A 26,139-nucleotide genomic window follows, 5' to 3' on the forward strand; every position below is an offset into this window, starting at 1 on the left:
CCTTGTTCTCCCTATTACTTTCTCAAGCCCAGTCAGGGCTCCAGGAGGCTGGGTGCATTGTCAGCAGCAGTTCCTTGGTGCGCACAAATTACAAGAAAGGGTGATAGCCTTCCTTTGGATTACTAAGGACAGGGTACTCTGGAAACCCTTGTGTTCAGCGGTACTCAGCTGGCCTGCCTGGTCCCCTAGGGACCTGGATCTGAGCCTGCCTCCCAGCCTGCCTGATGGGTCTTTCCTCTGAGCCTGCCTTCCTCGAGAGCAGATAGGGATATGAAACCGACATCCCAGCACAGGTCAGCCTGTCTGGGGAGGGTCTGGCTAGCACTGTATACTCTGATTGATTGGTCATGCTTGGTCTATTTTGGGATGGACTGCTTGGCCAGCCTTGGCTGTTTTTTCAAGCAAAGAGCTTCCACCCTGCCAGGGACTGCTTGACTTGAGCGCCTACCATTTGTGGAGACCCTACCCAGCAGAGCGATGACCGAGCAGCCTTGGCAGCTTGTGACTCCCACCCTCCCAGTGGTCTGACCAGAGTGGAAGGGGGACAGGTGGCACCACGTACCCGGATGTGCCATGCTGTTGCCCTCCTCCACCTAGTGCATTTCCACAGCAGCTCAGAACAACCGTTCTGTGGGGGTGTCACAACCGCCCAGGCCAGCACCCTTGTGTCTCACTCAGGCTGCATCTTTGCCCGCCCCTACCTCCGGAGGGACGGATGGGCATGCTGGTGCCTGTGTGACCGAACCGGCTCCCCCAAGCAACCCCCAACCCCAGGCAGGTAGGCTTTCCCAGTGAGATCTTGAGGGGTGTGAAGGTCGGTCGGGGGATGGGCACGTGACCCCCCAACAACCCATCCAGCAGGTAACATATGCTTGCCTCAAAGATTAAGGCATGCACGTGTTAGTACACATATCTAGTACAGTGAAACTGCAAATGACTCATTAAATAAGTTATGGTTCCTATGATCTCTCCATCTCTTACTTGGATATCTGGTAATTCTTGAGCTAGTACCGGCCTGCGAGCGCTGAACTCCTGGGATTTGCGGTCAGTCTCCAGGGTTTGGACCAGTTCTGGGGGAGCAATGAGGCAGCACCAAACACACACTCTCAGCGAAATAGAAGTGGCTGGGTGCAGATTGCCAACACTGCGTCGGGCGTCCAATACAAATCAATAGAGAATGATGGTTTCAAACAAAGACTGCAGGCTTGGCTCGGACCAGGAACCCGTGGCTCTGGAGCCAAGTTGTGGTACTGAGGAACTCGGGCACTGTTGGATGAGCTCTCTAAGGTCCGGGGGGATGCGGGTGCAGGGGTGTCTTCGAACGTTGGAAAAGTCTTGGCGGGTAGCGGAACCCTTTGTGTTGAGGCTGCAGATGTTGTCGAGGAGTCCAGGCGAGGTTACTCTGGGGTGGACTCGAGCTCAGGACCGCTGGGAAACCTTTTTGGGACCAGTGGGCCACATCAACTTGGGTTGAAGGTGTCTGTTGCAGAGGTCTGTCCAGAGGTCTGTCTGTGAGGTCCAGCAGGGCACTGAAGTTCTTGTTGGTTTTTTTGTGGACAGGGCCGCTGTCTTCTGGAGTTCTTGCCCTTTGGGGAAGGCAATGCCTGATGGGGGTGAATTTATTGGGGTTTCTGGTGCTAACCCACAACCACACACTGGTCCTAATATGGGTTGCAGTGCTGTGAAGGGTAGGGAGATTCACCCTCTTCCCCCCCTATAAATCACACGATCAGAAGATCACTGGAACAAAATTCCATTGTTGAGAAATACTTTATTTGTTGATTAATAAAAATAATTACAAACGAGAATAAAAACACTTTGGGCTGTGACCAAAACTTGAATATACCAATTAGATCTAACTGGAATCACTTCTCTATCCGACAAAGCGCATATACTACATTGTATTGAGGATAATATCAAGGTACATTGTAAAGTGCATTTGTGCAGTGTCTTACATCTAACAGCGATAATGAAAGAACACTTAGTTGCTCTAGTTCGATCGGTCTAATATTGCCACTGTAAAAAAAAACAACATATAATACATTTTTATTGTAAATAATATCAAGGAACATTTTAAAATGAATTCGTATTTCGCACCAATCACAACAGTCATTAATCCAAATGGATTATAAAAACGTTCTAAAAGGAATATCTACCCAACCCCCAAGTTTAAAATCCATACACAAAGGAGCCAAAATGAAGGTCCAATGAATAAAGTGTACCTGTGCAGAATCATACACCTAACAGCAGTAGTTAAGGAGCACTTGTGCAAGACTTACATTTAACAGCAATAGTTAAAGTGCGATTGTCTAGCGTCTACATCTAATGACATTCTAAACAAACAATAACTAATCAGAAGAGGACTACACAAGCGAGTCCGAATTGGGATTGTGCCCAGTTACAACGAGCAATTAAAATATTTTAAAACTCCAGATTGAGGGCCATTCACATAACTACAGGAACAATTTTATGGGATTGCAAATGTTTCTTTAACATTTTTGAGATTCACAATTTTTTTCTGTAAAACCAGACTTTAATATTCTAGGCATGCAATTGATGTCAGGGGTCACACTCACAAATTCGTTTTTTTTCTGCGGTGAGGGCAAACTTTACAAACTGTGGGATCAGGTGAGGCGTGTTCCCAGAAAGACAAGTTATTATAGCTTGTCGACAGGTTCTCATCCCTAATTCGTTAAAAATTGATTTTAATAGAGCTATCTTCTAACAGCTGAGGGCAAGTAGTTACAATATGCATCAATCAATCAATCATATCATTTGTAAAGCGCACTACTCACCTGTGAGGGTCTCAAGGCGCTGGGGTGTGGAATGCTGCTACTGAAAAGCCAGGTCTTGAGGAGTTTTCTGAAGGTCAGCAGGTCTTGGGTCTGCCGTAGGTGTATGGGAAGGGTGTTCCAGGTCTTGGCGGCGAGGTGGGAGAGAGATCTGCCGCCAGAGGTCGCTCTTCGGAAGCGGGGGACTGGGGCGAGGGCGAGGTCTGCCGAGCGGAGCTGGCGGGTGGGCGTGTAGAAGCGGAGTCATCTGTTGAGGTACGTTGGTCCGGTGTTGGGGAGTGCCTTGTGTGAGTGGGTAAGGAGCTTGAAGGTTATCCTCTTGTTGACCGGGAGCCAGTGCAGGTCTCTCAGGTGAGGTGTGATGTGGCTGCAGCGAGGAATATGGAGGATCAGGGGCTAGATGTAGGTAACTCTAATTTACCGACTCATAAATACCGAATTTTACTGATTCGGTATTTATGAATCGGTAAATAAGAAGGAGGGAGATGTAGGTAATTTTTTATTTTGAATTACCGAATCTGTAACATTCGGTATTTACCGATATTGCCCATTGATTCCTATGGGCCTTGAAGCCCATAGGAATCAATGGGCAATACCGATTCGATATTTACAGAATCGGTAAATACCGAATCCTGCAAGGGTGCAGGGGGTGTCACTTTGACACCCTCTAGCACCCCAAGTACAGGCTTGTGTGACATGTGGCACACATACATGCCCTAAAGGCATGTCTGTGTGTCACATTGCACAGGTGTGCATGTACAGATGTGCATGCACACCTGAATTCGGTATTTTACCACCCAATAGGATTGGGTGGTAAAATACCGACTCTTAAGGGCCTGTGGCACTCTTAGGAGTGTCAGCTACATATGGATTTACCGAATAGGTAAATATACCGATTCGGTATTTTACTGATTCTGTAAATGTACCGATTCGGTAAATTTACGGAATCGGTAAAATATAGGCCCCCTACATCAGAAAACCCTAATACCGGTCAGTAACGGACGAATTCGGCCGTTACCGACCGGTATTAGGGCTCCTACATCTGGCCCCAGGTGTGCAGAGGCGTTCTGGATGCGTTGGAGCCGTCTCAGGAGTTTGGCCGAGGCTCCTGCGTAGGGGGCGTTTCCGTAGTCCAACCTGCTGCTGACGAGGGCCTGGGTGACCGTTCTTCTCGTTTCAGTGGGGATCCACTTGTAGATCCTGCGGAGCATGCAGAGGGTGTTGAAGCAGGAGGAGGAGACGGCGTTGACCTGTTTAGTCATGCAGAGAGTGGCGTCAAGGATGACCCCCTAGGTTGCGTGCTTGGTCGGTGGGTGTTGGAGCGGTTCCCAGTGCGGTCGGCCACCAGGAGTCGTCCCAGGCTGAAGGGGTGGATCCGAGGATGAGGACCTCCGTCTTGTCAAAGTTCAGCTTCAGTCGTCTGTTCCTCATGCATTCAGCGACGGCCTTCATTCCTTTGTGAAGGATGGTTTTGGCGGTGTGGGGGTCCTTGGTGAGGGAGAGGATCAGCTGGGTGTCATCGGCGTAAGAGATGATGTTGAGGTCGTGCCGACGGGCGACATGGGCGAGCGGTGCCATGTAGATGTTAAACAGAGTTGGGCTGAGGGATGAGCCCTGGGGTACGCCGCTGATGAACTCGGTGGCTTCGGAGCGGAAGGGGGGAAGGCGGACGCTCTGAGGCCTGCCGGAGAGGAAGGAGGTGGTCCAGTCTAGGGCCTTCTCTTGGATCCCGGCGTTGTGGAGGCGTGTTTGTAGTGTGTGGTGGCAGACCATGTCGAAGGCGGCTGACAGGTCCAGGAGGATGAGGGCCGCCGTTTCTCCGTTGTCCAGCAGGGACTTGATGTCATCGGTGGCGGCGATGAGGGCAGTGCGGCCTTCATATGAGGGGATTCCAGTGACACGGGGGTTTTTTAGAAAGTAGGACTAAAAGGGCGCGCTGCCTGGGTTTATACGTTACAAAGTGTGTGAGAAGCAAAACAGTAGTTCATGTAGTGCGTGAAGAGCAGACGGCAAACACCCTTAACCGTCCAAACAAGTCAAAAGACAAAACATTTGTACATAGCCAGGCTCTCGCAACTACATTTATGAATGTTCCAACAAGGTACAATGACCAAAGTCAAAAGGAAGCGCAGAAGCAGGTTCTTTGATGTAAGTCCTCTTGTCACAGCAAGATGTTTATTTTCTCCAGACTTGAAATAATACAAACGCCGACACGTGTTTCGTCGTGTGCGGTTGAGTCACACGACTCATCAGGGCTTCCACTCCGATACCAATATGTGGATGGAGTAAGTCTGGACCTCTGAAAGCTCTGTATCGAGCAATGGGTTTACTAGGAGATTATGCAACAGTAGATGCTGTGTGGCATAATGTTCGGTTGCAGTATAAGGATAATAGTTGTCTTATCCCACTGGTAATTTTCTTATGTAGAAATAACACTATGTCTGTTATTTGCTTTGTAGTAAAACGTAAAGCCGGGAGGGGATTCTTTATGGCGCCAGAAAAGGAAGGAAACGGGTACGTGTCCTTCGCAGTGGTTTGCCACTGCAGGCAATCCCTCCTCTGTAGTTTCCCGGCGGTCGTCTCTCGTGTACGGACCTTACACGAGAGACGACCGCCGTTTACTGTTGCATAATCTCCTAGTAAACCCATTGCTCGATACAGAGCTTTCAGAGGTCCAGACTTACTCCATCCACATATTGGTATCGGAGTGGAAGCCCTGATGAGTCGTGTGACTCAACCGCACACGACGAAACACGTGTCGGCGTTTGTATTATTTCAAGTCTGGAGAAAATAAACATCTTGCTGTGACAAGAGGACTTACATCAAAGAACCTGCTTCTGCGCTTCCTTTTGACTTTGGTCATTGTACCTTGTTGGAACATTCATAAATGTAGTTGCGAGAGCCTGGCTATGTAATTCATATGAGGGGATGTGGGAGGGAGGAGCAACTAGGAGCGGGCAGCGAATGGGATTACAGGGAGGCGGGGCCGCAGAGATGCAGCAGCGGGAAAAACGGGCGGGCCGCTGGAAAACTGGGCACAGGAAGGAAAAACAAATGTAGGCAAGAAAACAAGTACAATCCTGAATGTGGGGAGCGTAACATTAACGCTCCACACCCTGATGCACTGCATTTTTCTTTAAGGATACAAGATCCTCCATTTTTTCGTCCGTTTGTCCTCGTGTGTGTTTAAACAAGTTTTAAGCCTGAACAATTTATCAAATTCCTTTCATTATTGCCGTTTGTTCCACATATTCACCAAATTGCGTTTTTTTGGGAACTTAACATATCCACATGTGCCCATCCAAGCCTCCTTGTAAATATGATCCATACGCAAAAAGTAGTTCTCAACAGCATTCCTTTATTCATGACCCAATGCATTTCGAGCACTTATATGCTCTTCGTCAGGGGTAGCTGAAATTTAACATAACGACATTTCCATTAATCCCAAAGAAACCACACTTATATGTAAATTCAATTTTGTATACATTTCATAGTAGAAACATTTAAATACGAATAAGCGTACTCTTAAAATAACCACACTTTATGTTTCAAAGGTAGCTGATGAAAAATTAAAAAAGACCAAGGTGTTCAACTATCAAGCTTTCTAGTGTTTACCCGTGCACATTTCCTCCTTTCTATGCATGTCAGTTCGATGTATTCCGGCTTATCTAACCTTCGCGCCTATCTGTGGCTTTTGCTATTCAAATATATACATTTCAGACTGCTTTACGTATTAACAAAGCTTTCTAATTCTGCCAGCGTGCTGTGCGTACCTTCTTTCCTATTCTCCCAATTACAGGTCCGGGTTCTTCACAAACTCTAAATGGTTTCATCGCTCTCGGCTCGATTTGTAAACTAGTTTGGCCCCTCCCCCTAACGTGCATGCACTCAAAACAGATAATTACGCAAAAACGTGCCCAACATACTTCAATACCCATAATACACCTTTAGCCCTCAGTACACTGCGTGCGTACAAAACCTAAGTTTTACAAACATATTTGTGTGTTTTACAAAAATAAATGCTTTAGGAATTAATGTCTTTATCAGTTCCAAAAACCTCCTTTGATGCTGACGAGAACTCGCTGTTCTTATAATATGTGGTCTGTGTTCAAACGCAAGTTTCTTCCTCTCTTTTTCTTTTCATCTCGGGTGCATCACCAACATGTGGCGGTTTATTATTAATATGAATGGGGTCTTTTTTAATTTTTCATCAGCTACCTTTGAAACATAAAGTGTGGTTATTTTAAGAGTACGCTTATTCGTATTTAAATGTTTCTACTATGAAATGTATACAAAATAGAATTTACATATAAGTGTGGTTTCTTTGGGATTAATGGAAATGTCGTTATGTTAAATTTCAGCTATCCCTGACGAAGAGCATATAAGTGCTCGAAATGCATTGGGTCATGAATAAAGGAATGCTGTTGAGAACTACTTTTTGCGTATGGATCATATTTACAAGGAGGCTTGGATGGGCACATGTGGATATGTTAAGTTCCCAAAAAAATGCAATTTGGTGAATATGTGGAACAAACGGCAATAATGAAAGGAATTTGATAAATTGTTCAGGCTTAAAACTTGTTTAAACACACACGAGGACAAACGGACGAAAAAATGGAGGATCTTGTATCCTTAAAGAAAAATGCAGTGCATCAGGGTGTGGAGCGTTAATGTTACGCTCCCCACATTCAGGATTTAAATTGCGCGATGGCAAGGCGAAACCCAACGTTGCACGCAAGTGGTCAAGTAAGAAAAATGGATTGCAATTGATTATTTTGATAAAGCATGGTGTGCTCACCACCCCATTCATATTAAGAAAACAAGTACAGGCACAGAGGAATAAGAACAAGGCTGGGCAAGAAAGTCAGTACAGGCACAGAGGAATAAAAACAAGTCTGGGCAAGAAAGCAAGTACAGGCACAGAGGAATAAAAACAAGTCTGGGCAAGAAAGCAAGTTAAGCACAGAGGAAGACAAGCATTTACAATGCAATAGGTCTTGCAATTACATTATTTTGAGCTATTGACATTGTAAATGGCAATGCCTTTCAAATAATTAAAAGGCATTGTTATTTACAATACCAAAAGCAACACCTATTGCATTGCATAGCGCGGTGTCCGTGAAGACGGCTCCTGCTTATTAAAGTTAAAAAGAAAAAAGTGGTAAGGAGGAGCTTGGCGGGCATCCGTGATGGCCGCGTGAGCACAGCGCTCTCCGGACCCCCGCCACCCCCGGCATGATATCCTGAACATATCCTGATTCATTACAAGGACTCATGAAGAGGAACCTGGGCTGATCTTAATATTGTTTTTGGATTTCGAATTGGACCAGGGGCACCGAAGCTACGTCGACTCGAACTTTCGGGGCCCGCCCTGGTGGTGCGCCCGGGTCTTGGTGAGGCTCTGCTGCCGTGTCTGAGTTGAACAACAGCGGCAGGGGGACTCGACTTATGGGTCCCCCTCTTAACTTTCGGTTTCGATTCTGACTCAGACTACGTCTTCCAGCGGAGGTGTCTGGCCGGTGCTGAGTCCAGCGGCGCGAGGTCGCAGTTGCACCTTTTGCCTGCTTAGTTTCCTTCCGGGCCGGTTCACACCTCGAGGTACCCTCGCTGCTGACTTTTGGCTCCGGCGCCCTGTCTTCCTGCGGCCATTTTCACCAGGTCGCGTGGGTCCCTTGGGGACGTGGTCTACACTATGACTGGCAGAGGGGACCAAGAGAGGCGGAAGACCAAGACGCCCCTTCGCGGAGGCCCGGTCCAGTCTAATATCATGGACCGGTACACACAATCGAAGGGGTCCCCCGGTGCTGCCTTGCCTGGCCCGAGTGCAGTGGGGCACCCTTTGGAGGCTTCGGCGGAGCCGTCCCTGCAGGACATCATGGGCGCCATCTCTGGCATGAGAGAAACCATCGGCCAACAGTATGAAGCTTTGGCCCACAAAATTGATACTGTGGCTATTGATGTGACCTTGATTCGGGCCGACTTATCTATAACCAATGAGAAGGTGAAGTCATTGGACCTCAAGTCATCTAGCCTCACGGCCGACGTCTCGGAGATACAGACGGAGATCGGCAACCTCAGAAAGGTGAACGATTTCATGACTCAGCGCTTGGAGGATTTTGAAAACAGATCACGGCGTTGCAACGTGCGTGTGGTTGGTGTTCCGGAAAATCCTGATCCACATTCTGTTGATCTTCTGGTTGAGGACTTGATACAAAACTACCTTTCTCCATCTGGATTGAGCAAATTCTTTGCGGTGGAACGTGCCCATCGCGTTCCGGGTGGCCAGGGCAAGCCGGGCGCCCCGCCGAGGCCCATTGTCGCAAAACTTTTTCATTATAGGGACCGAGACGCTATCCTGCAGGCCTCGAGAGTTAAGGGCCCGGTGGCCTTCGAAAATGCCTCGGTGAACTTTTACCCGGACTTCTCACAGCTTGTGCAGAGACAGCGAATGGGCTTCCGTGGAGTCAAGAAGCGTCTTCGGAACTTGGGTTTGAAATACGCCATGCTCTTTCCTACCAGGCTACGAGTTGAGTACAATGAACGGACCCTTTTCTTTGATCGACCTGATTCGGTAAATGACTGGCTGGACTCTCTGCCGGACCGGCCTAATTTGACTGAGCCCACCGAGCACCCGGGTGGTGCCGAGGGTGGTGTAGAGAGCTGAACTTGTTGTCTGGGCCCCTGTCTCCGTATCATGTAATTTCTTTCTGGGTTCTGTACTTGAGCGCCTCTATTTTCTGTGTATTCTCTTCTCTTTATCTCTGTCGGGGTGGCGGGTGGGTCAGGGCCTTTTCCTCCTCCGGGGTCTTTTTGTAGAACGGGGGTTTTCGGGAGACAGGCACACTGCATGTTGGGGTGGCTTTTTTGCTTACTGCAGGGGTGCAGGGTGGGGGGTGTTTTCTTGGATGTTGGGGGGTGGGTTGGTGGGGTGTTTGTGGTTTGTGTTTTGTTTTTTCAAGGCGATTCTATCTTGATAATTGAATTTTCAGTGTCATGCTCATTGGGGGATGGTTCCTGCATTATTTTGTGGGATGGGGGGTAGCGGGTTGAGGTTTATTTCGTGGAATGTCAATGGTCTAGGGGATCGTATAAAACGGGGGGTGGTGTTACGATGCCTGCGACGTTTGTCTCCCGATATTGTCTTTCTGCAGGAGACACATCTAGTGGGCAATACTTGTCGTGCAATGAATAGGTGGGGCTATCGTCTTGTCGCGCACTCAGGGTTTACAACGGGTTCCAGGGGGTGGGTATCCTTGTCCGGGCTTCCCTTCTCCTTGCGATAGATGATGTGATCCTTGATGATCGGGGGCGTTATGCCGTCCTCGTGGGACGATACGAGGGCCGGACCCTTTCCCTGTTCACCGTCTATGTGCCCCCCGGCCTGCAGACCTCTACCTTCTCCGGTTTGGGCCGAGTGCTGTTGGAACTCCCTGATGGTGCTCTTTTCATGGCTGGTGACTTTAACTCTGTCCTCTCCGGTCTGAGTGATCGTTACCCCCCTAGGGATACTCCTTCGGCCCAATTGTGGCTGGGAGGTTTTTTGGATACTTTTGGTTTGGTGGACTGTTGGAGACTTATGCACCCCACTCAACTTCAATATACTTTCCATTCTGGGGCCCATGGGAGTTTGTCTAGACTGGATTACTTCCTCATGCCAGCTGCACAGTCATCGGCTGTCCGGGAGATTAGACACCTCCCCCGGGGCATCTCGGACCATTCTCCGCTCTGGCTTTGTTTTGATGTGGGGGTGGAGGCGGCGGGCCGGGTGGCTCCTATCAACCCTTGGTACCTGACCTCCCCTGAGACCCGTAGTCACTTGATTAAGTCCCTTGACACCTACTTTTTAGAAAACGAGGGGTCTGTCTCCTCTGCGGTGTCCCTATGGGAGGCTTTTAAGACAGTAATTCGTGGGCAGGCCCTGTCTCTCATTGCTGAAACCAAAAAGGCGAGGAATCGGGAGGTGGTGGACCTTGAGATGGAAATACTTGAGATGGAGGCTGACCTGGAATCGAGTGTTACTCGTGACAAACTCCATGCCCTGGGTCTGAAGCAATTTGCCTATAAGTCTCTGGTCACAGATGCGGCCAAAATGATGTTTAGAGAGCAACAGGGTCGTCTGTATGATGTTGGGGACAAAGCGGGTAAATTGCTTGCCTGGTTGGACAAGAAGGAGAGGGCAAATCGAGTAGTGCCTGTGATTCAGACTTTGAATGGTGTGAAAGTAACGGACCCGGTTGAAATAGTGGAATGTTTTGCGGACTATTTTCGTGCGGTTTACTCCCCAGTGTCGGAAAGGGATGCAGACGACTCTCGCCTCTTGCTGCGCGACATAGCTTTGCCCTGCCTCTCTGATCTGGAGCGGGACTCTATGGAGGGCCCGTTCTCTACGGACGAAATAGCGACTGCAATTCGCTCTCTCCGTTCGGGCAAGGCTTTGGGCCCGAACGGTTTGCCAATTGAGTTATACAAACTGCGTCCTGATAAGATTGCGCCCTATCTTTGAACAATGTTTTCGGAGTCTCGTGAGCGGGGTGCTCTCCCTTATGACCAGCGCCTGGCTACGATTGTGGTAATTCCTAAAGATGGTAAGCCCCGGGATCTTTGTTCGTCATATAGACCCATCTCCCTGTTAAATGTTGAGCCTAAGGTTCTTGCCAAGATCTTGGCTACTCGCCTCCTAATGGTCATTAGTGACTTGATTCATCCGGACCAATCCGGATTTATCCCGCACCGTAACACGGCTCTTAATCTGCGTCGCCTTCATGGAGCTATCGCGAGGGCGGGGCTTCTGACGGAGCCGGCCATTTTGGCTTCGTTGGATGCCTCGATGGCCTTCGACACGATAGAGTGGCCCTACCTTTGGGCGGCTCTTGAGAAGTTTGGTTTTGGCCCGGGGTTTATCGGATGGGTGAAGCTGCTGTATACCGACCCCCTGGCACAGGTCGTGGTTAACGGTCGAGTTTCGGTTCCCTTTTCCCTCATAATCTAACCCTTAACACCCAGGCCAAGAAAACAGCGGGAACATGCTTTGGTCTATTACGCTCCACTCGTAAGATCCTCCCCTTACTTCCTTTCCAGTCAAAAAAACTACTTTTACAGGTTCTGATATTGTCTAGACTTGATTACGACAATGCCTTATACCTCGGTTCACCAAAAAAAGTCACTGCCAGGTTACAGGTGGTGCAAAACGCGGCCGCCTGGATTCTCACGGGCACAAAAAATCGTTGCTCTGCCAAACCAGCGATCAGAGCACCCCATTGGCTTCCGGTGGAGCAAAGGGTGCAGTTTAAAGCCATGTGCCTAACTCATAGAATCCTCCATGGAAACGCCCCTCCCGTCCTTAAAGATCTTGTGACACCCTATATCACAAACAGAACCCTCCGATCCTCTAATATCCACCTCACTCAAATACCTAGGATTAAGAAAACACGCTCCGGTGGCCGGCGGTTCTCTTATCAGGCGTCCAAGATGTGGAATGCTCTCCCACTGGACCTCCGTGCCCAATCTAATCTTCTGTCCTTTCGCAAATCCTTGAAAACGTGGCTGTTCCCTTGACTTTCTCCTTGTTTCCGCCTGACCTGACGATATGGATTTTCAGTCAGCGCTGGGACGCTCCTGGGCAGCCATGCGCTTTAAAAATCTAAAAAATAAATAAAAATAAATAAATAAACTTTAGACGCTGCCGTTTAAAATTCAAACCCTTTCATTTGCAGGTAGCACACAGATCTTAGCAGCAGACGCACTGACCCTTTGAGATACATCGACAATACTGCCTCTGCTATTAAACGGAGCAGGAAAGGAATGTTATTAATTTTTCCTGTTTTTGCTCTGAACAGACGCGAATGCAGCTTTAAAATTGGGAAAAAAGAACTGCGCTCCGCGTCACATTGCTAAGTTTTTAGGAACTCCGCACTCTACCCGGAGCACGGAGTGGGCACAACTCTGCGAACTCCACCAGCGGAGCTGAATTCTTCACCCACCTTACTTTTAATGGTAGCTTTAGTTAATTTATATAGCGCTTTGGTTGCCACTTACTGCTTCAGAGCACAGTGAAGGGTACACATTGCATATTCTCCCATGCATTGCAATGTAAACACACCATGGCATGTAGCTTGAAAGAAACACCAGCTGATGGGCCCCTGGGCCTTAAGACCTTTAAAAACACTACAGCATAAAATGCACTGAGTGTACTTGGTGTCCTAGCTGAAGGACATTCAAGAGTGCTCAAATGTTATTTCATAAGGAATCTTTAATACTCTCCCTTTCTCTTTGCCCTAAAGCTGAAGAAAACGTCACACACAGATCACACTGTAGAAGCCGCTTCTATAAATACAAGACATTACACTTCTCGTGTTGATTTCTCTGTGAGTCACATGTATCTGTTCAGAAAAAAATACCCTTAAATTAAGAGTGTAATTGACTCTATCCATTTGCTGTAGTCAAAGAAACAAACGCGCCAAATTTATCGAGGCTTTGGGCCAGTGCAGTGTCACAAAAAGTTACGCCAATCGGTGCACGTCTTGAATTGGGATTTACTCATCGAAAATATCCATGTAATATTGTAGTCCTAAAGTAACACAAAGTATCACTTTGCATCAAGGGGCCGTCTCACAGATAGTACAGCAGCCACCAATGGATTCTGACGCAGGGCAGTGCCGCAAAGGAATCTTGTTGTGCTGCCCTGTGTCAAAAGAAAAGGGCAGGATTGCACCATATCTATGAGATATGGAGCATTCCTGTCCTTTTCCCCTGTGCCAGCGCTCAATTGGCTGCCATGCTCCAGCGCAGCCAGCCATGCACCATGTTGCAAGAGTGCCTGCATTATATGAGTGATTATTTTTTGTGCAGGAAGGGATACCTTCCTGCACATAAACAACCACGAGAGATGTTTTCCTCTTGTGTGCTGCAGAATATAGCACACATAGAAAAAGAAGAAAACGAGAAGAAATAAGCATATGCTTCCCTAACAAAATCTGACGCATTCCCAGGTTTACGATTCCTCGTAAATCTAGGAATTCTTCAGATTCCATGGGTGTTGCGTGGGAACACCCACAGCAACACCCATGGAACGCCCCTTTCACGCAGTGTGTTGCGTGAAAGGGGCGCATATTTACAAGGCCATGAAAATCCACAAAAAGTGGCTTTGTGCGGCCTGTGCTGCTGCACACCACTGGAGTGTCAAAAAAAGTGATGCTCTGGTGGCGCAAAAGTGCTGCTAGGGGCCTCGCAAATGAGGCCCTAAAAAAGTCGACCGGACATGGCATCAAAAAAGTAGGCCTCCTTGAGGCCTGTGTGACGTTGAAGAGGAGCTTTTTTCCCCAAAACTTTTCGAACTTTGCATGTGTGCTGCACTGTGCAGCACACAAAAAAGTTAGAGAAGCGCTAAACTATGGGTAATTATGCTAGGCATCACACACACTACAGTGCAACAGTGTGTGCGTGGTCCAAGCAGCCTTAAGAGTGGCAGTGCAGGGGGGAGCGAGATACAGCACCATAGCTTAAAAGAAACAGCGCTGTTCTGCTGTCTCATGCAACGCAACGCAGCACATAAACTTTGGCTACTGCGCTGCTTTGCATGATTATTTATTAAATGTTCCCAATACAGTGCCAAACATTGAGCAAGGGATTGAGAGGACAGTCACCAAGGGCACCTGGACCACAAAGAACTGGCGCCAAAGGCTTTTTAACTCCATTGGCTCCCAAAACAGAGTCAGGCAGAGCAGGTTGCCACTCTGGCATTTCCGCAGCAGGCTGCACGCTAAGGCGCTGCTTTCAGAGCCGGATGGACTGTCACGAACAACCATGGTTCTATTCTTTAAGCAGCAGCACCCTCCCACTCTGCGTAAGGCTGACATTTTTGTCAGAGCTGATTTCAGTTTCCAGTCGGGCCTTGGACTAGCGCTTAGATGGAGAAGCAGCCCCTACCCTCGCCTCCTATCAAAATACCAGTGGAAAATAACGCGCCAGGAGTTGGACTCGCCCTCAACAACTGCTTCTGTGCGCTAGGCAGAGCAGACATGAGGCCAGTGTTTGCTGTACTTACTGAGACCCCACTCAGTGGCCAAACTACTATAAAACAAGTGTACACCAGCAAATACGGTCTGTTCGGCTACGCATGGTCTGTTTCTAGTGAAAGAGCTGGGAGGGGGTGGGGGGGCGAGGAGAGGCACCTAGAGTGGAGGTTTGCTCCAAGGAGGGGGGGGGGGCTCAAACAAGGAGAGGCTGCCGGTGCAAAACACAGAGTCTGCCGGGATCCCCCTCCCCTGCCCTCCCCCGTGACCCCGTGTGCCTCTGTGCTTGGTGCCTGCTTCACAGCTGACGTGAAGAATGCTCTTATCTGCTTGTTAAATAAACAAGCAGATGAGAATAGTCTTTTACGCCAGCCACAAAGCAGGCTACCTTGTCTGGAGGGACAGTACGAAAAGTGGACAGGGTGGCACCCAAAACCCCTCTTTTCCAATGGGAAGCCAGCGTTTAACGTCAACGCTGACGCTACTCAATGGAAACGAGGGGCGGGGCCTACAGTACCCTTTTTAGAACAATATCTCTCTCAGGGCGTGGCAACAGCTTCGCTGCTCCGCCCACGTCTCTGCGAGACCTAAGAAACAAGTCTGGGCAAGAAAGCAAGTACAGGCACAGAGGAATAAAACAAGTCTGGGCAAGAAAGCAAGTGCAGGCACAGAGGAAAAAAACAAGTCAGGGCAAGAAAGCAAGTTTGGCACAGGGGAAAAACAGAGCCGTACAGCAGCGTGGGGAGCGACCTGCCTGCGAGCATAAAAGATTCTTTATAAAAACCACATAACTACAGCTGATTGTGTGTCAAATTTGTTCCCCTGTGGGTGTTGCATCCTTTGTGGGATATCTCCCAAATTGTGACAGCATAAATCTGTCCCTTAAAAATGGTTTTAGGTGGGTTGTGAGATATGATTGTGGTTCTAATTTAGTGAATTAATTAATAACTGACCAAGAATGACTCTTTTGGGCGAGCTCATCCTTGTCTAAGAGAATCGATAGGAAGTTAGCTGATCGATTTATTATCTGTTTAAAAGCCACTTTGCTCCTGACTACGTCTTCGAGGGGCGGCGATTTAAAATTATTTAAACTCTCCACAATTACATCAATCTCCCAAGCACACGCACAATTTTATATCATATTATGCAAGCAATTAATAAAACGGCAGTTGTTCTTTTCTTGTGTTCTTTTGTTTTCCCTCTTCTTTTTAGCCATGGAATCAACACGTGTTTCGTTGTGAAAGGGTGCACCCCACAACTTCCTCAGGGCTATCTTGCTGACATGTAGGTCGTCCATTCTGTCCTTAAATCTGGTTGTACTTCAATCAGTATTGAATCAGATTGAAGACGCGGTGGTGTAGAGTGTACTCACTGCTACATGAACAACGTTTATGGCAACAATTAGGAACACTGCAAAGAGGGAAACAGTTCCTCATATGGATACTGGGATTATGATGCCAAGAATGGCATGGTTTTGAATTTTAGATATTGAAGATATCAGATTGATGATTTATGATGGATAAACTACAAAATACGAATACTGATACGCCACATTTAAGGATTGTGTTCACCCAATATCTGGGGTGGAAGTATTACTGTAATTAAGGACTGAACCTATATTACAGGGAAGACAACCCTAAGGAAGTCATGGGGTACACCTTTGGGGAAGGCGGGCAATCCTCCCAAGCTTTTGGAGGTTGCTGGGCTGCAGGACAAGTCGCTTTTTGGAGCAGGTTTCTTCGAGGGCTGCAGACAGGCTGGTAGGGCTAGGGCCAAGTCAGTTGTCGTCTGGAGTCTTCACTGTTGGCACGTCTCTTTGGTCCTTCTTTAGATCACCGGGAATCTAGGGATTACGGTTCAGGGGTGCCCCTAAATACTCAATTTAGAGGGGTTACAGGTGCTGGAAGGTAGTAGGCAATGGGCTACCTACCTTTCGTGTGACTACATCCTTTTATTTATTTATTTAACTTTTAAGGTGCACAGCTACCCATACAGGGTTTCCCGGTGCCAAGGGATAGTCTGAAAGGGTAAAAAGAGGACAAAATGCAGCTTATTGCAGAAAAAGCCATGTCTTGAGGCCCTTTTGAAAGTTGAAATAGATGGTTTCTGTTTTCAATGAAGTAGGCAAGGAATTCCAAATCTTAGGGCCTAAGTGGGAGAACGAGCAGCCGCCCATTCTCACCAACTTAAATCTGGGAATCACCTAGTCTCCCCTTGGAGGAAGACCGGAGAGAATGTGTAGGGGAAATAGGCATGAATGAGCTCCTGTAAATATAGAGGAGCAACACCCTGTTTGATCTTAAAATATATAGCAAAGAGCCTTAAACTTAACTCTACTTTCAATCCTGAGCCATTGAAGGTGCAGGAGGGACTGGGATATAGAGAGACTGCGCGGGACATGGCATAGGTGGCGGGCAGCCGCATTCTGCACCACCTGAAGCTTTCCAAGAGCTTCATGACCCCCCCCCCAAATAAAGAACGTTGCCATAATCCAGGTAAGAGGTGACCAGGGCCTGGACAACCGTCCTTTTGGTAGAGTCAGGAAGCATCCAGAGGATTTTATGAAGCCATCTCAAAATGGTGAAGCATGTAGCGGCCACTCTCACCACCTGCTGCCGCATAGAAAGGTTTTCATCAATGAGAAATCCAAGGTTGCGGACCTGGGCAACAGATGGGGGGAAGGACCCTTTTCTTGTGGCCAGTGTTGGGGGCCCCATGGGTCCTTGCGTTTGCCCAGGATGACAACCTCTGTCTTGTCCCCGTTCAGCTTCAAAAAGTTGTTACACATCCATACACATCCATTCTGAGACTTTATACAACCCCTGTTTGAGGGCTGAGATGTTATCATCTTTGGTGGCGGAAAGAGAAAAGAGAAAAGATGATTTGTGTGTCGTCAGTGTATGAAAATAGAGAAAGACCAGCATCCTCCACGATGGTGGACAGGGGTCTAATATAGATATTAAAGAGTAAGGGACTCAAAAGAGACCCCTGGGGAACTCAGTACGCTGAAGAACAGATAGTAGAAGATGCTTTAGAGGAAAAGACCAGAATGGTGCGGCCACTAAGGCAATCCAGGCCAAGGCAGGACGTTCCACTCCCAAGGACCGGAGAGAGGCAAGAAGAATGGAATGCGACACAGTATCGAATGCGGCACTCAAATCAAGTAAAATGAGTGCTGTTGTCTCTCCACGGTCCATGCAATGACGCAATCTCTCAGTGACTCCAAAAAGAGTCGTTTCTGTGGAGTGGTTAGCCCTAAAGCCCGATTGTTGACATGTCTTTCCAGGATCTTAGGGAGCACGGGAAGTAAAGAGATTGGCCTAAGATTTGACAGTATCAAGGGGTCAGCTCCAACCTTTTTTAAGAGTGGAATAACCATTGCGTGTTTCCACTTAAGCGGGACAAAGGCATCTCTCAGTTAGGAATTAGGAAGCTCTTTTAGGACGTTAAGAGTGTCAGGAAGGAGTTGATGCAATATTTTAGTTGGCAAAGGGTCACGTGGAGAGCCCGATTTAATGCTTAACAGACAGTCATAAAAAGACTTTTCATAAAATGGTAGCCAGGTACATAATTTGGCTACGGAATCAAGCTCACTTTCGTGAGTAGGGTCAAAAGTCAGCATGGATCAGACTGGGAGGGAAGAGGAACCCAAAGTACCAAAAATAAGTTCAACCTTCTCGATGAAGAAGTCAGCAATTTTATCACATTATACCTCATCGAGGATCGGGGGAGTAGTGTCAGAGCCTGTCAACTTCTTTACCACCGAGAAGAGGGTGCGTGGGCAATTTTGGGACTGCGTGACAGTATCAGCAATGTAAGTGGCTCTGGCCATTTTGCATAGTTTATGATAATCTTTAAGGGTTCTTTTTATAATCAACTTTGCTGGTAGGAGAGTAGGATTGCCTCCATTTCCTCTCAAGAGCTTTACGCTTGGATTTAATGGCTTTGAGGTTATCCGTGAACCACGAAGCCGAAAGACGATGGGTCTGTTTAGACACAAGAGGCAAACATGTATTTACAGCTGCGGTGAGCCAATTCAATACAGCCGGATCAAGCAAAGGCAGTAGCAAATTTATGTCCGGCAAATTCTTGGATAATAAGATGTTAAAGGCCTCTACATTCAGTTTTCCCCAACGTCTAAAAACTCTCATAAGAATCTGGAGAGACCCTGCTCTCAGTCCCAGAGGTCACCAGATTAAATTTAACCGCAAAATGGTCTGACCATTCCAAGGGAAAAGCAGGAAAACTACAGTCAAAAGAGAGATTAGAGAGGACAGGGTCGAGTAAATGTCCTGCCACATGTGTGGGCCCCGAATTACATAAGGAGATATTCAGGGCCTCCAAATCAGACAGGAAGACACTGCTGACATTGCATTGAGAATTTTCTAAATGTAAATGAAGATCCCCAAGAATGGTAAAATTAGCGGCTTTCAACAGGAGAGGGGCGATAAAATCAGAAAAGGAAGCTGCCCATAAACCTGGGTTCCCTGAGGGACGGTAGATCAGGAGGCCAGATAGGGTCAGCTGAGGGTTAACTGCTAGTTTGAACTGAGTGGCTTCGCAACCTTGGAGAGGCAGAGCCTCACGTTTGCAGCAATAAATAGCTTTAAAAATCACTGCAATACCTCCACCTTTTCCTATATCTCTGTCCTTCCTGACAATAACATAGTCAGGAGGGAGGTCGATAGCAACGTCGGGTCCTGAACTGGCATGCAGCCATGTTTCAGTGAGAAACAGAGCGTCAGGTTTCTCTGCGTTGAGAAAGTCAAAAATATTATCTTTATGTTTGGGGAGGGACCTACAGTTAATGCTCCAAAAACGAAGGCAATGGCGAGCAGGAGTCAGTAACATTTTACAACTCATTCCGCCCTGAAGACCTGCTCCAAGAACTGTCTTACTTTTGAGCATCGTGCCTAGTGAAAACCCACAGTGAGGACATTTGAAGCTATGCATGGGAAAAACACATATCTTACACTTGAGAGAAAGACTATGTTTAAGTAACTCTAAACCAGTGGCAGTGAAGCTTATCAATTTAGTGTTACTCACAAGATTTTGAACAGGGTCTCTGGCTGCTGGGCGCAGACGAGCTTGCCTCTGGCGCGCATCGGTGCGCCCGCTGCGTGCGCACTGCGCGCTAGCATCTGCCCTCTTAAATAGCGGGACAGAACAACTAGCGCGTCAATAAAAATGGCGTTCACCCAGAGCCTTCAAAAAGCGAAGGAGGACTACCGGTGAGACGCGAGCCTCACAAAAGTAAAACAGTACAAGTACAAAGTAAGCAAATAGCAGCGAGATGGTTAAAAACGCATTTATAACACTATTAAAAAAACTGTTAGAACGAAATATCTGGGTAGTGTGTAAAGGGAGATGAAGTACTCCCTATAATTTTTAAAGTGCGAGTATGCGGGCGAAAGGCAGAGCAACCTGAATACAGCAAAATCAACAAAAGCAGCAGTTATAGTCTCTGACGGTCCTTTGTATGTCAACTCCCTTTAGGGAGGGAGCATACCCCTAATCCTATCGACTGAAATCTTCAAAAAGCAATCTAGAAGTTTTGCAAAACGAGGGGGTCACTTCAGCTCAGGGCACCTTTGGGGTGGTCTCGGCTGCGGGGGGACACCTCTCCTGCTTACTAATTTTCCCGCAGACCTTGCCGCCAAAAGTGGGGCTTGGTCAGGGTGGCGGGCATCGCCACTACCTGGAGAGGCCCTGGCTAGCATAACAATGGGCAGGAAGCCTTTGAGGCTCACTGCCCTTTAATGCTGTTCCTTCTTGGGGGTAGGTGTGAAGCACCCTCACAAAGAGCAGGCTTTGTTTCTGACCCACAAGATCCCAAATCTCCCACCTCAGGGGGTCTGACACATGCCTTAAAGTCACACATGCCTTAAAGTAGCAGGTTGGTGCAGACTAGTCGCCCACACACTAGTGGTTTGGTAGGTTTTCAGGGGGCACCTCTAAGGAGCCCCCTGAGTGCATGCATTAATGAATCCTACACTGACATCCGTGTGGGTGCATTAATCTGAGATGTTTGGTGCCAAACAGCTTGGGATTCAGTGAAGCCATCATGGAGCTGTGGAGTTATTGACAAGCTCCCAGCCCATGTACTCTGTATGGCTTCACTATGCACTTATAATGTCTAAGAATAGACTATGCTATTGGGGCATATCTGCTCTTTCAGTTATGCCCTCACAAGGGGTATACTACACCCTGCCTTAAGGCTGAAAGGCCAGCTGTAGGGGTGACTTACCTATGTCTCTTTCAGTGCTGGTAGGCCTAGCGCAACAATGTTTGCCAGGTCGACTTCACTTTCAGCTGTACCAAACCACGCAGGCTGCAGTGGCAGTGTGCATGTGTTAGGTGAGTGGTTTCGTAGGGTGACATAATACGTACTGCAGCACTTAGAGACCCTCTCTGATCACACTGCCCTTGGTACCAATAGTACCTTTTACAGGAGACTTATATGGGGGCCAGAGGTGTGTCAAATGTAGAAACAAAAGTACAGTTTTGGGAAAGAAATAGACACTGACAACCTGATTAGCAGGAACCCAGTGCACAGTCATTCAAAGTTGCATTCGGAGTCAGGCAAAACGTGGGGGGTAACCATGCCAAAAGGATTACTTTCCAACCTTGACTCTCAGATGGGAAGCCTTGACAGGGCACAGGGCTGTCTTGCCGCGTAAGCGAAAGGATGGCGCTGCTTTCCACCTGACACTCTTGTGCCCTCAGGTGGCTGAACATTTAGAAAAGTTGCCTGCAACCCTTGGCGGTGGATCACTCGGCTTGCGCTTCGATGAAGAACGTTGCTAGCTGTGAAAATTAGTGTGAATTGCAGGACACGTTGATTATTGACACTTCTAACGCACCTATGTCTGTGGGACCCGGGGACCTCCCTGACTAATATTGTCAAAGTTGATGGACTGTGGAAGCCTGGAATGGCTTGCTGAGCCTGGAACTCAAGTGCGGACACTGATATGCTTATGCCGGCATGGGAGCTGAGGGCAGATACTCACTCTGTGCCGAGAAGACATACCCAGTTGATAGTGGTGCCGCTCGTCCCCAAGCAGCTGCATTTGCTGGGACAGATTGGGGCGCGACGGAGGGTTGCGAGGGCTATGGCTTGAGCAGGAGGCAACGCAGTGGAGGCACAGTAGGAAGGCTGTGGCCCACCCCACCTTATCACATGCCATATTATTCTCAATGAGTTGCCGGAGTTGGGTGGGCTACATGCCCCAGGAGTGGAGGAGTCAGCAGTTTGTGATTTCAAAGGGCAGGCCCGTCTGAAGCTGGCCCCACAGGTACCACATATGATTGGAGTAGTTATTTAAGCTACGCATATACTCTGCATTCAGCTTTAGGGCAATGACACAGAATGTTTTTTATTCTGAATATTTCCCTCAGTGCTGACCTGATGAACTGTGGTGTACTTGGTGGTGGCCAAGGGCGAAGAAGGGTCCAAGGGAGTATCTATTATATACAATGAACTGTGCTGGGGGAGGGCTTTTAATTGATATCATTGTCTGAACCCACTGGACTCTATACGATTGTACCTTAGGCTGGGTTGCAGGAGCAGAGGCTCTCCCCTGCTTGTATGCCACCCAAGCCCCATGGAGGTTCGGGTTTGGCCTCCAAAAATCGCAACATCATAGAGGAGAGCATTACTAAGATGGCACAGGCTGGGCCCACACATGAGGTTGATATGGAGGGAGAATCTGCCCCACCATCCAATTTAGACATCAAGAATTTGATTCCGTAAAGGAACAAAACCATTACTGAAAAGATAGATGGTGTGTTGGTAACTTTCACTCTATTGTGTCCAGATATGGACAAACTACGTGAACGAGTTAAGGATTTGGGGTCACGGATGGACACTTTGGCGGAAACACTGAATCAGTAATGCCGCATACAACAACAAGAAATGAAAACTACGGACTTGGAAGATCGGTCACTGAGAAATAACATGTACATTATTGGATTGCCAGAGGTGTGCTTTCTTTCTTGGAGGAACGGGCAGCACTGTGGACTCACCCCTGCCCTACCTGCTGTCTTCACGAACCCTGAACCCACGCCTCGCGGCACCCGCTTCGTGGGCACCGCTCGTGTCTTGGGTGACACCAGCAACAGCGAGTTGAGGATTGAGGCCGAATTCCATCTTAGGCTTGCCGCGGGACTGCGAGGACCAGCGGGCAGTGCGCCAACCTGCCACAGCTGGTCCTCTTCCCGCCGCCTCCTCCTCCCTGTGCCTAGAAATCAGGGGCCGGACTTCAACCTTGTGTGTGCTTTCTTTCTTGGAGGAACGGGCTGCACTGTGGACTCACCCCTGCCCTACCTGCTGTCTTCACGAACCCTGAACCCACGCCTCGCGGCACCCGCTTCGCGGGCACCGCTCGTGTCTTGGGTGACACACAGCGAGTTGAGGATTGAGGCCGAATTCCATCTTAGGCTTGCCGCGGGACTGTGAGGACCAGCGGGCAGTGCGCCAACCTGCCACAGCTGGTCCTCTTCCCGCCGCCTCCTCCTCCCTGTGCCTAGAAATCAGGGGCCGGACTTCAACCTTGTGTGTGCTTTCTTTCTTGGAGGAACGGGCTGCACTGTGGACTCACCCGTGCCCGACCTGCTGTCTTCACGAACCCTGAACCCACGCCTCGTGGCACCCGCTTCGCGGGCACCGCTCGTGTCTTGGGTGACACCAGCAACAGCGAGTTGAGGATTGAGGCCGAATTCCATCTTAGGCTTGCCGCGGGACTGCGAGGACCAGCGGGCAGTGCGCCAACCTGCCACAGCTGGTCCTCTTCCCGCCGCCTCCTCCTCCCTGTGCCTAGAAATCAGGGGCCTGACTTCAACCTTGTGTGTGCTTTCTTTCTTGGAGGAACGGGCTGCACTGTGGACTCACCCCTGCCCTACCTGCTGTCTTCACGAACCCTGAACCCACGCCTCGCGGCACCCGCTTCGCGGGCACCGCTCGTGTCTTGGGTGACACCAGCAACAGCGAGTTGAGGATTGAGGCCGAATTCCATCTTAGGCTTGCCGCGGGACTGCGAGGACCAGCGGGCAGTGCGCCAACCTGCCACAGCTGGTCCTCTTCCCGCCGCCTCCTCCTCCCTGTGCCTAGAAATCAGGGGCCGGACTTCCCTAACGGATCTATATTGGTGGACCCTCAGTCTCGGCCCGCAGGATGTGCGCGGACGCGCACGGGCGAAGACCGGGCCAAGAGCCGGCCCGTTTGTGCCCGTTCGTGACCAGTAGTGACCGGGCCGGGCCACCCCTTTAACTATTTTGTATCCATTTGCCACCTGGACCATGGCCGGCCGGGAATTACGGAGTAAGTCCTTGTTGGCGGGAGGATCTTCTTCTGCTGCTGGAGGTATGGAAAAATTCCTTATTAGGGCGAATAACATTATTGATAAAGAAATCACTACACTGGAGAAACGCCTATCGAACGATCTAATGTCTCTAAAACGATCTTCTATGGGGACTTTGGCCAATGCCAAAACACCGGAAAGAACTATTGACAATCTTACCTCTGTGGTGGATGCCCAACCCCACCTTTCCGAAGTAGTTCATCCGCCAAGAGCTGACCCTGATACTATGACAAATGCAACTGTTACCGTAGTTGAAATTAACCATGCCCCTGATAGTAACAATGTTTCCATTATCTCTGTCACCGAAGATAGTTCTATCTATCCTAACACCCAGGGGGAAAGAGAAGGTGCAATTAGGAAACGGAAAAGACCTTATAAAAAAAAAAAAGACAAAAAAGACGGTAGGTCCTCTAAAACAGCTAAATTACATAACGACCCGACACCTCTAAATAATATCCAAGAAGTGATCACCCTCAGTTATGAGGCTTCTTTGGCAAGGATTGCTGCCCTAGTTAAATCAATTGTATTTCCGTTAGAGGCCAAATTAGATAGGTTGGATCTCAGAATATCCAACATTGAGAAAACCACAGCTACTATCTTAGCCAACTCCATTAAGCCCAACAGTCTAAGTACCTCTCATATTGCCCCTATCCCCCCAGCCCCCATCCTACTAATGTGACCCAACCCCTTGTCTCTTCTATAGTAAGTTCCCAACCTGCCCCCTCTTTACCCCGCAGAGATACTCCTGCAATTCCCCAGCACCCCCAAAGCACTCAACCCGGTATGCCTAACCCCCCCGGACTTATGGCCATTGAATCACAAGGTTCCCCAATTAATGAATATAAACCTCCTAGACCCCGACGGCCTGATCTGCCGCCGGAAGCTAACCGGTTCATGGTAGTTTTAGCTGGAGCACCCCATTAGAAAAAGGGGAAACCGAAACTTTTAGGTCCCTGAAAAGTAAAATCATTAAATGGCTTAATTGGAATAGACCCTTACCGGCACATCTGCATAATGTAATTATTAAGGTAAGGAGGGTACCCTGGATTGGTAAGACGACTAAATCTATTAATGGAGACTGCATTACTGTAAGTTTTAGAGACCCCCGTACGGTATCCCACATATATGCGGGATTCAATAGGTCATTTGATTCCACTATTCAAACTCTTCCAGTTTCTTTTTTTTTCCACCTAATGTTGCCACCCATTATACTGGAAGAAACGATTGGACTAGAGTTGAACGTAAGGGCAGGCAAATATTATATGACACTAGACCTCCTATGCCACCCCAATATCTGCCCCAGCACAATCCTTTTTCCGATTATAATCAGTATAGCTGCCTAGAGGGTCTCGAGGGAGTCGACTGACTATCTCCATCTTGCATCCCCGAGTTTTCATCCCTTGAATCGACTACTAATACCACAGATGGGGATGTTCCGGCTAAAGCCATATGTTTAGATGAATGCTTGGCAGCCCCTATTATATCAGATATGATCTCCCCGACACCTGTCCCACCTGTTAAACCGACGGATATCCAATCTACACTACTTGTCCCTGCGAAACCGACGGATATCCATCCTACACTACCTGCCCTGAGTCCTTTTGACATGGGAAGTGCAAGTATAGTCCCCCCCCCATTACTAACAACCCCATAGAACAGGTGTCGGTTTCCAGTCAATTAGGTTATTCAATGGCAAGCTGGAATATTGCTGGGTGGCGACAGAGAGTCTCAGCCTTGGGATGGAGGGAATATATTCTAGTTTTTGACATCCTATGCCTACAGGAAACCTGGTCTACCACGGACATCTATTATGATGGCTTTGTTTCTTATAATTGTCATGCCCAAGAACCTGTTATGGGGAGGGCAAAAGGTGGTCTGTTGGTTTTATTGTCTGTGCACCTCCCAGTTCATGTAAGAGCTTGTCTCACAGTTGGTTCCCACTCCCAAGTATTGGAACTAGAAGTTAACAGGGGTAGG

At 48.4% G+C, this 26,139-nt stretch overlaps 1 pseudogene; it reads left to right on the plus strand.

Annotated features, from left to right (window-relative positions):
- The first annotated feature begins 21,558 nt into the window (after nucleotides 1–21,558).
- On the plus strand, nucleotides 21,559–21,707 carry LOC144783515 (5.8S ribosomal RNA; annotated as a pseudogene).
- The last annotated feature ends 4,432 nt before the right edge of the window (nucleotides 21,708–26,139 follow it).

The sequence above is a fragment of the Lissotriton helveticus genome, chromosome 9, assembly GCF_964261635.1.
Source record: "Lissotriton helveticus chromosome 9, aLisHel1.1, whole genome shotgun sequence".
In the NCBI taxonomy this organism is placed as follows: domain Eukaryota; kingdom Metazoa; phylum Chordata; class Amphibia; order Caudata; family Salamandridae; genus Lissotriton; species Lissotriton helveticus.